Source organism: Myodes glareolus, chromosome 26 (assembly GCF_982192425.1).
Source record: "Myodes glareolus chromosome 26, mMyoGla1.1, whole genome shotgun sequence".
Taxonomy (NCBI): domain Eukaryota; kingdom Metazoa; phylum Chordata; class Mammalia; order Rodentia; family Cricetidae; genus Myodes; species Myodes glareolus.
Window position 1 is genome coordinate 12,786,117 of NC_142051.1, and position 9,340 is coordinate 12,795,456.

Sequence of the window (9,340 nt, forward strand, 5' to 3'; positions counted from 1 at the left end):
TAGCCTTGGTGGTGCCTGTGTGTGAGCCCGGTCTGGGGGTGGAGGGAGGACAAACCAGTGCTGGAGGACGCGATCCCCGAAGCAACAGGAAAGAAGGCCGGAGGTAGAGCGATTGTCCGCGCTGGAGGTAGAGCGATTGTCCGCGCTGGAGGTAGAGCGATTGTCCGCGCTGGAGGTAGAGCGATTGTCCGCGCTGGAGGTAGAGCGATTGTCCGCACTGGTTCAGTCTCCATCACCCCCCAGAGGAAGACTTTTTGTTTTGGGGAGAGGTCTCGTGCAGCCCAACCTATGCCCTTAGCTGGACGTGTTGTCCTGCACGGCTTCCTTTTAAATGATCTCACTGGCTGGTCTGGACTCTGGTGCGGGGGCGTGGGAGTTAAAGGTGTGTGCTTGACCTTGAGTGATCTCTTTCCCCGTAACTGCGTTTACAAGGTTCTTGGGATTGAACCAGAACTTCCTGCACGCTCTACGGATTGTACAACACCCATAGCCCTGAAAGGGAAGACGTTTTGATAACTGCACGGCAGTGTGTCGTTTCAGAAACTTGAGTAATGGGTCCCCCCATACAACTAGGTTTTTAAACACTAGATGGACAATAGCTTAGGAGGGGGAGCACCTACTTTGTAAAGCAACAGAGAAAAATGGTTAGCCAAGATAAGTGTGCTGGCTAATTTCTATGTCAGCTTGCCACAAACGCGTCATCAGAGAAAAGGCAGCCTCAACTGAGAAAGGGCCTCCAGGAGGTGGGTCTGTACACAAGCCTGTAGGGTTAACCCAGCCAAGAACCAATTATCCACTGCATCCTCGCATTGGGGTGCAGGAAAAACACACATCCTAGGCCTGAGTTCTCCCCATTACACAAAGACAGTTCCTGCAACCCCCTTGAAATCCAAAAATGATAAGACTAAACCTCAGCCAATTAGAAATAAGCAAATATGGGCTGGAGAGATGGCTCAGTGGTTAAGAGCTTTGCCTGTTCTTCCAAAGGTCCTGAGTTCAATTCCCAGCAACCACATGGTGGCTCACAGCCATCTATAATGAGATCTGGTGCCCTCTTCTGGCATGCAAGCATACATGGAAGGAATGTTGTATACATAATAAATAAATAAATTAATTTAAAAAAAAAGACCATAAAAAAAAAGAAATAAGCAAATGTAACTGCTGCTTACTTAACCAACTAGCGGTGTGATGACCTCACCGTCCCCGGAACACCACTAGCTATGCTTAAAAGGAGCCTGCCTGCTTCTCTCAGGGTCGTCGCCATTTTGGACAGGAATGCTGGAATGTTAAATGCTCTTTGTTCTGGCATACTGTTGAAGTCTGGGGTCTTTATCTTTTCCTCGGACCCTACAAGCGGGCTGTTCTGTGGGAAAGACACAAACATAAGAGCAGTGCAGAACACGGAGGCCTGGCTTGTGAAGTTTCCCAGGGAAGCAAAGACGTCGACCTTCCATGTGAGGCCTCCGCTATCTGGCCAGCGGGGCTGAAGGGTCAGCTGTGACTCACTGAGTCAAACTCTCCCGGGAAGTGTTTCCTCCCAGTCAGCACACAGAAGCTGTGGTCCAGAGGCAGCCAAGGTTGAACCTCATGCCGGCTGCTGAACTTGGTAGTGTAAGAGTCACCCACTGATACTGCTTTGAAGGCATAAAGGGACCGTACAAGAGCCGCTGAGGTTTGACGCTGTGGCAGGCCTGGAGTCCCTGAAGAGAGCCCAGGAGAGGCTGTTGGTGAAAGTGCAGCCCAGTTGCAGGAGAGGACCCCAGCATTTTGGAGATGCCAGTGCCGGGGATGATCACCAAGAACAGCAGCTGTGGAGTGGAGCCAGCCTGAGCCCAGTAGACAGGCCGTGTGTGCTGCAGAGGGCGGACCCAGAGAAGGACCCAAGCCCTTTGGAGGAGCACAGTTGGGGCATGAATTCCAGAAACTGGACACTGTTTACACTGTTGGAATTTGGTTTTGCTTTGTTCAGATTGTGCTGTAAACTGCTTCTTCCTTCTTGATGTAAGAAAGTAACTTTGGGTGGGGGTGGGGGTTGAGACTTTGTGTAGCCTCGGCTGTCTTGGAACTGGCTCTGTAGACCAGGCTGGCCTCAAACTCAGAGATCCGCCTGCCTCTGCCTCCCGAGTGCTGGGATCAAAGGCATGTGCCTCCACTGCTGGCCTTATTTTTTATTTTACAGGAGCCCACAGTTAGATTTTGAACATTTTAAATAGACTTTGGACTTTTACTTTGTGAATTTTTGAAGATTTATTTATTTTATATGCATTGGTGCTTTGTCTGTATGTATGTCTGTGTGAGGGTGCCAGGTTCCCTTGAACTGGAGCTATAGACAGTTGTGAGCTGGGAATTAAACGCAGGTCCTCCGGAAGATCATCCAGTGCTCTTAACCACTGAGTCTTCTTGCCAGCCCTAGTGTTTGAATTTTTAAAGTCTATGGGACTTCTAAATTTTGGGATGTTTTTCTGGGCATTGGTGGCACATGCCTTTAATCCCAGCACTCAGGAGGCAGAGGCAGGTGGATCTCTGAGTTCGAGATCAGCCTGGTCGACAGTGATGTTGAAGGGCCCAACCCATTGGGGATGCTGCCATCCCTGGGAAGAGGTCCTGGTCGCTATGAGAAAACAGGCTGAGCAAGCCAGTAAGCAGTCCCCTCCGTGGCTTCTGCACAAGCTCCTGCCTCCAGGTTCCTGCCCTGCATAAGTCCCTGTTCTGACTTCCCTCACCATAAACTGTCACATCGCAGCTGCTAAGACAGTAGCTGACCCACAATGAAAAGGAGGGTAATGGAGCGGTCCTATGATCTGTAGTTTATGAAACCCTTCCTGGGTTATTTTTTATAGACCTGTGTGAGATGCAATATATAGATATAAATAAAGCCAGTTTCCTTTCCTAAGGCAGAAGTCTTTAGAAGAACTAGCTGTTCTTTAAAATCTCTTGGGAACTTTGTATGCCAGCAAACACAGATTGCTTTTAAGGTCTGTGCTGGGCCTAGAAATCTTACAGGTTTTTTTGTTTGTTTTTTGTTTTTAATTTTTTTGACACAGGGTTTCTCTGTAGCTTTGAAGCCTGTCCTGGAACTAGCTGTTGTAACTCAGGCTGGCCTCGAACTCACAGAGATCCACCTGACTCTGCTTCCCGAGTGCTGGGATTAAAGGAATGCGCCACCACCACCCAGTCGTCTTGTAGTTTTTTTTTTAGCCTGTTGGAAAGCACAGAGAACAAATTACCAAACACATAGTAATCTAGGCTTTAATAAACAGTTTTAATAAACAGTGATCATTTCAAAATGTGCTTTTTTTTTTTTTTTTTGACAAGGTCTCTTTTTATAGTCCAGGCTGTCCTGGACTCACTATATAGACCAGACTGGCCTCAAACTCACAGAGATCCTCCTGCCTTTGCCTCTGCCTCTGTTTCCTGAGTGCTGGGGGGGTTAAAGGCATGCGTCACCAAACCCAACCTTCAAAATGTACTTTTAAAAAGTTCTTTGTTTGGTGGAGGTTGTTGGGTGCTAAGGGCAGAGGGTAACTTGTGAAGATGTGATTCTTCCGACTGAGTGAGTTCTGGGGTCACACTCAGGTTACGGCAGTTGGTGGCAGGTGGCTTTACCGGATGAGTCAATTTGCCCACCCGCCTCGGAATGTACTTCTTATGTCATCTCCCTATTTGAAATCCTTCCATATTCATAATCCGGTCTGCACATACTTTGTTTTTGTTTTGTTGTGAGACAGGGTGGGTGTTTGGTTTTTAGAGACAGGATCTTAGTCTGTATCCCAGGCTGTCCTGGAACTCAAAACCATGACAGTCCATCTGCCTTCGCCTCCTGTGCCCTGGTGGGATCACAGGCATGAGCCTCGACGACCAGCTTTTGTCGGCTTTCCTGTGCTTTGATACAGATTAGGTGGCAGGTATAGATCAGGCTGAATTCTTGCTCAGCATGCTGGCACAGACCATGAAAGGAACACAGTTTCAACTTCAAACACTTATTTCCTGTACTGACCGCATTTCTGTCCAGCCGCGCCCAGTAGCTTGCAGATCTTTAAAGATAACCTTCTTGGTTGCTCAGGTTGTTCCTTTGATCTTTTATGCCCTCCTCCACCACACACACACATACATGCACATTCATGCACATTCATACATATACACACACATATATGCACACAATACACGCACATACATACACACATACACACACATACACATAGTACATGCACACATACACAGGCATACGCACATGCGCGCACACTCGCACATGCACGCACATGCATGCCCCCTGTCACTGTCCAGCATCAAGCAGAACCAGGTCATCTAGGACACATACAGTCCTGAAATATTTGTAGACAGTCAAAAACAGATCTGCCACTACAGCTAGAGTCAACAGGGAGGGGCTCGGGAGGCCTGAGGGTTGGAAGCCTTGCCTTACACTGTTTACATTCTCAGCCTGATTGACAGCTGAGGAGGAAGTGGAAGGAGATGACTACAGAAGGGGTAAAGATTTGAAGTTGATGCTGTGAGAGAAGGGAGGGAAATGACCCTCTGGGCTCCAGTCAACACAATACTTTAATTTTAAATGGGGTTTTGGAGACAAAGTCTCACAGTATAGGCAGATCTCTGTGAATTTCAGGCCAGTCAGGGCCACAAAGTGAGGCTTTTAAAAAACAACCCCTCCCCAAATATTGTTTGTGTGTGCACGATGTACGTGTGGGCTGTGTGTCAAGGTCACAACTTTTTCCATCTTTACGTGGGTCTAGGGATCTAACTCAGGTATGTCATCAGCACTATGTGACGAGCCAGGCGGTGGTGGCGCACGCCTTTAGTCCCAGCACTCGGGCAGAGGTGGCGGATCTCGGGGGTTTAAGGCCAGCCTGGTCTACAGAACAAGTTCCAGGAGAACCAGAGCTAGACAGAGAAACCCTGTCTGGTAGTTTGAATGTGACTAGCTCCTATAAGATCATAGGGCGTGCTGGGCAGTGGTGGCGCATGCCTTTAATTACGGTACTCAGGAGGCAGAGGCAGGTGGATGTCTGTGAGTTCGGGGCCAGCCTGGTCTACAAGAGCTAGTTCCAGGGCAGGCTCCAAAGCTACATAGAAACCCAGTCATGAAAATCAAAAAAAAAAAAAGAAGAAGAAGAAGAATATTTAAAACAAACAAACAAAAAAGATCATAGGGAGTGTACTCTCAGCTCCCTCCCAGCACCATGTCTGCCTGCATGCCATCATGTTCCACCATGATGATAATGGCATAACCTCTGAAACCATAAGCCACCAATTAAGTGTTTTCCTTAGAAGAGTTGTCCTGGGCATGGTGTCTCTTCACAGCAGTAGAATTCTAAGACACCCCGTCTCAGGAAAAAAAGCCATGTGGCATCGACCTTTCACCTGCTGACTGTTATACTCTACTTGTGTGCCTGGTGTCCAGTGTTCAGAAGAGGGCATCAGATCTCCTGGGACTGGATATGTGAGTGGCTATGTGTGCTGGGAATGGAACCCCGAGTTCTCTGCAACAGCAGCCAGTGCAGGCTGGAGAGATGGCTCAGTGGTTAAGAGCACTGGTTACTCTTCAAGAGACCCTGAGTTCAATTCCCAGCAACCACATGGTGGCTCACAACCATCTGTAATGAGATCTGGTGCCCTCTTCTGGCCTGCAGACATACATGGAGACAGAATACTGTATACATAATAGATAAATAAATTTTTAAAAAAAAAAGAGCAGCCAGTGCTTTTAACTGCCCAGCCACCCTCCAACCCATATGTTGTTTTTTATTTGTTTGTTTCGATTTGTTGTTTTTCCAGACTCTCTGTAGATCAGGCAGTCTCTGCGTAGCCCTGGCTGTCCTGGAACACTCTCTGTAGATCAGGCTGGCCTTGAATTCAAGAGGTTCACCTGCCCGTGTTAGGATTAAAGGCATTTGCCACCACAGTCCGGCTCCATGTGTTTTTTAATGATTTTTTAGGCTTATATTTATGTGTATGGGCATGTATATGCCTCCATGTACGTATATGTACCATGTACATACCTGGTGCTCAGTGTCCAGAGGCCAGGACAGTGTATTGGATGGATCCCCTGGAACTGGATTAGATCGTTGTGAGTCAGCAGGTAGGTGCTGAGAACCAAACTTGGGTCCTCTGCTAGAGCAGCAAGGTACTTTATTTGAGAGAGAGTCTCTCACATGGTCCTGGCTGCCCTAGAACTCTGTTACCAGACTGGCCTTGAACTCACAGAGGTCTTTTGCCTTGGCCTCCTGAGTGCTGGGATCAAAAGCCTGCCCCCACCATACCTGCCAGGCTTTAACTGCTTTCCCTAGATGTTCTAGTCCCCAGCCGACTTCCTTTTACATCTTGCTGACTATAACTGGGTTGCAGTTATTCCAAGTTAGAGAGGGGGCTGGGAAAGTATTATATTAATCCCTTAGGGCTCATTCACTGCCACCAGGAATGCTGGAGTGTGTAGGGAACAGGGGGAAAGGCTGGCAGGTGACAGAGCTGCCACACCCACCTAACAACTGCCCATCGTTTGGTCCAATAAAGCCATGTTCCAAGAGGGGAATAGCTTGTACCCGCCACTGTCAAAAGTACATCGTTTGAGGGCTGGCTGGGGCTGAGGCTCAGTGGTAGAACATTTGCTTGGCATGTGAAGCCCTGGGTTTGTACCCAACCCCACACATACACAAGAGTAAAAGCTGCTGGGCACGGGAACATGTGCTTGTAATTCCAGAACTCTGGGAGCAGAGGTGGGGGACTGTTTAAGGCGAGCCTGGGCCATGTAGCAAGATGTTTCGAAACTGCTGGGGAGACAGCTGAGTTTGGGCCCGCACACAGGAGGCAGAGACAGACAGATCTCAGTGAATTTGAGGGGTCAGCCTGGTCTACATAGCAAGTGCAAGGCCAGCCAAGGACACATAGGAAGATCCTATCTTAAAAAAACAAGAGTGGGGGGCTGGAGAGACGTCTCAGTGGTTAAGAACTTTGACTGTTCTTCTAGAGGACCCTGGTTCGATTCCCAGCAACCACATGGCAGCTCACAACTGTCTAAAAATCCAGTTCCAGGGGATCTGACATCTTCACACCAATTCACATAAAATAAAGTTAGATAAATCATAAAAAAATATTCTTTAATTAAAAAAAATCCAGAAGTGGAGGCCAGCAGAATGTCTCAGTGGGCAAAGACTGACTACCTAATTCCTAGACCCACGAGGTAGGAGAAAACCAATTCCTCCAAGCTGCCATCTGTCCTCCACATATACACAGTGACATGCATGCACATGCACACACACACACACACACACACACACACACACTAAATCATTGTAATAAAATGAAAAGCAAAGCATAGATGGACAGTTTGAGGAAGACTTGAGGTTGACCTCTGGCCTACACACACACACACACACACACACACACACACGCAAGCATACCTCCAACACATGAACGCATATGAATAGCACACACATAGAGATAAGAAACCACAAACCGGGTCCAGTGACATAGGCCTGTAGTCTCAGCTTGGGGAGCTGAGGCAGGAGGATCACAAGTTCAAGGCTAGTATGAGCAACTTGGTGAGGCTGCCACCCTCAATTTTTTTTATTTTTTTATTTTATTAAATATTTATTCGTTTATTATGCATACAATATCTGCCTACATGTGTGCCTGCAGGCCAGAGAGGGCACCAGATCTCATTACAGATGGTTGTGAGCCACCATATGGTTGCTGGGAATTGAACTCAAGACCTTTGGAAGAGCAGGCAATGCTCTTAACCACTGAGCCATCTCTCCAGCCCCCCCTCAATTTTTTTAAATTTTGAACTAAGGCTATAACTCAGTGGTAGAGCTAGCATGCATAAGGTCCTAGCTACAGAAACAAAGTGGTTTTGAGAAATAGCAAGTGTATTTTAATTCCACAACAGATGATTCTTCAAATCCTTTTAAAAACAAAGACAGTAGGTTTTTTTTTAGATTTATTTTACTTTGTGTACATATGTTTCGCTGTATGCTGATGTGTGCACCACATACATGCCCATTGGAGCTCGTGGAACTGAGGTTACAAGGGGTTGGAAGCTGTCGTGTGGGTGCTGGGAACCAAACCTGGGTTCTCTGCTAAAGCAGCCAGTGCTTTTAACAAGTTTCAGCCTCATGACTAAGGGCAGCTGTGTACCGTGTTGTCTCAAAGCTGCTGAGATCTGGTATTCTTCCTTTGCATAGCCTTGGGAAAAGAGGAAGAGCCTTCCGGAGCAGAAGCTGTGTCAAGTCTTCTGGGCTTCTGGAAATATAATCACTTAAAAGTGGTGGCGCACGCCTTTTATCCCGAGCACTGGGGAGGCAGAGGCAGGAGGCTCCCTGTGAGTTCGAGGCCAGCCTGGTCTACAAAACTAATTCCAGGACAGCCAGGATTACACAGAGAAACCCAGACTCAGAAAACAACAACAAAAACCAAACAAACAAAAGAGCATCTTTTGAAATCATATATAACAAATCTGCTGGTTATATTTTCTAAATCCTGCTAGAACAGCAGGCCTTGGGCTTTATGTGCCCTGCATCTCATAATTACATAAGAAACTAAAGTTTTAAGTTTCTCCACCTAGTGTCTCTAGGTTCTTCCCCCTCCAAGATGCTGAAGTGAAGTCAAAGGTGGTCGACACACCTATAATCCCGGCACTCAGAAGAGTGAGGCAGGAGAATTGCCACATGTTCCAGGCCAGCCAGGATTAAACTACATAGCAAGATTAAACTTTGTTTTAAATTCTGGAGTGAGGGGTCTGGACCTTTCGGTAGGTGTAGCTGAGCGCACACAGGCTGATAAAAACACGCCAGCTCTGTTCAGACGGTGTGGAGTTTACACCCAGTCTTAGATAGTAGTGCACACCTGTGGTCCCAGCACTTGGGAGGAGGACTGCAGTTCAAGGTCATCCTTGGCAGCCTGGGACACCTGGGGTGCAGGAGACCCTGCTTCAGCGAAGGAAAAGACAACTCCTGAAAGGTGAGTAGTTCCAGGTAAGAGTGACTTCTCAGCTCTCAGACGGCCCTGAAGCCATTTGGAGGTGACTGCTGTCCTTGACTCTATGACCTTGTGCTCTGACGGGACTTCCAAGTTCATGAATGGCAGATGGCAGTGATGAGCAGATTAGTCCCAGTCCCCCCACCACCTTCTGATACCTCACACAAGAGCCTTTCCATCTCTTGGCTGGGACCAATTCTCTTGGTTACTGCAGTGTCATAGGTTTTAACCATTAAGTAAACATATCTTTCCAAATTGAATGAAAGCTTTTGACAGTTGGAGAGACGCCATGGATAGGCTGGAGTTCCTATCCGTAGGGAAAAGGCCACTGTTGCTTTGAGCCTAACGTTTA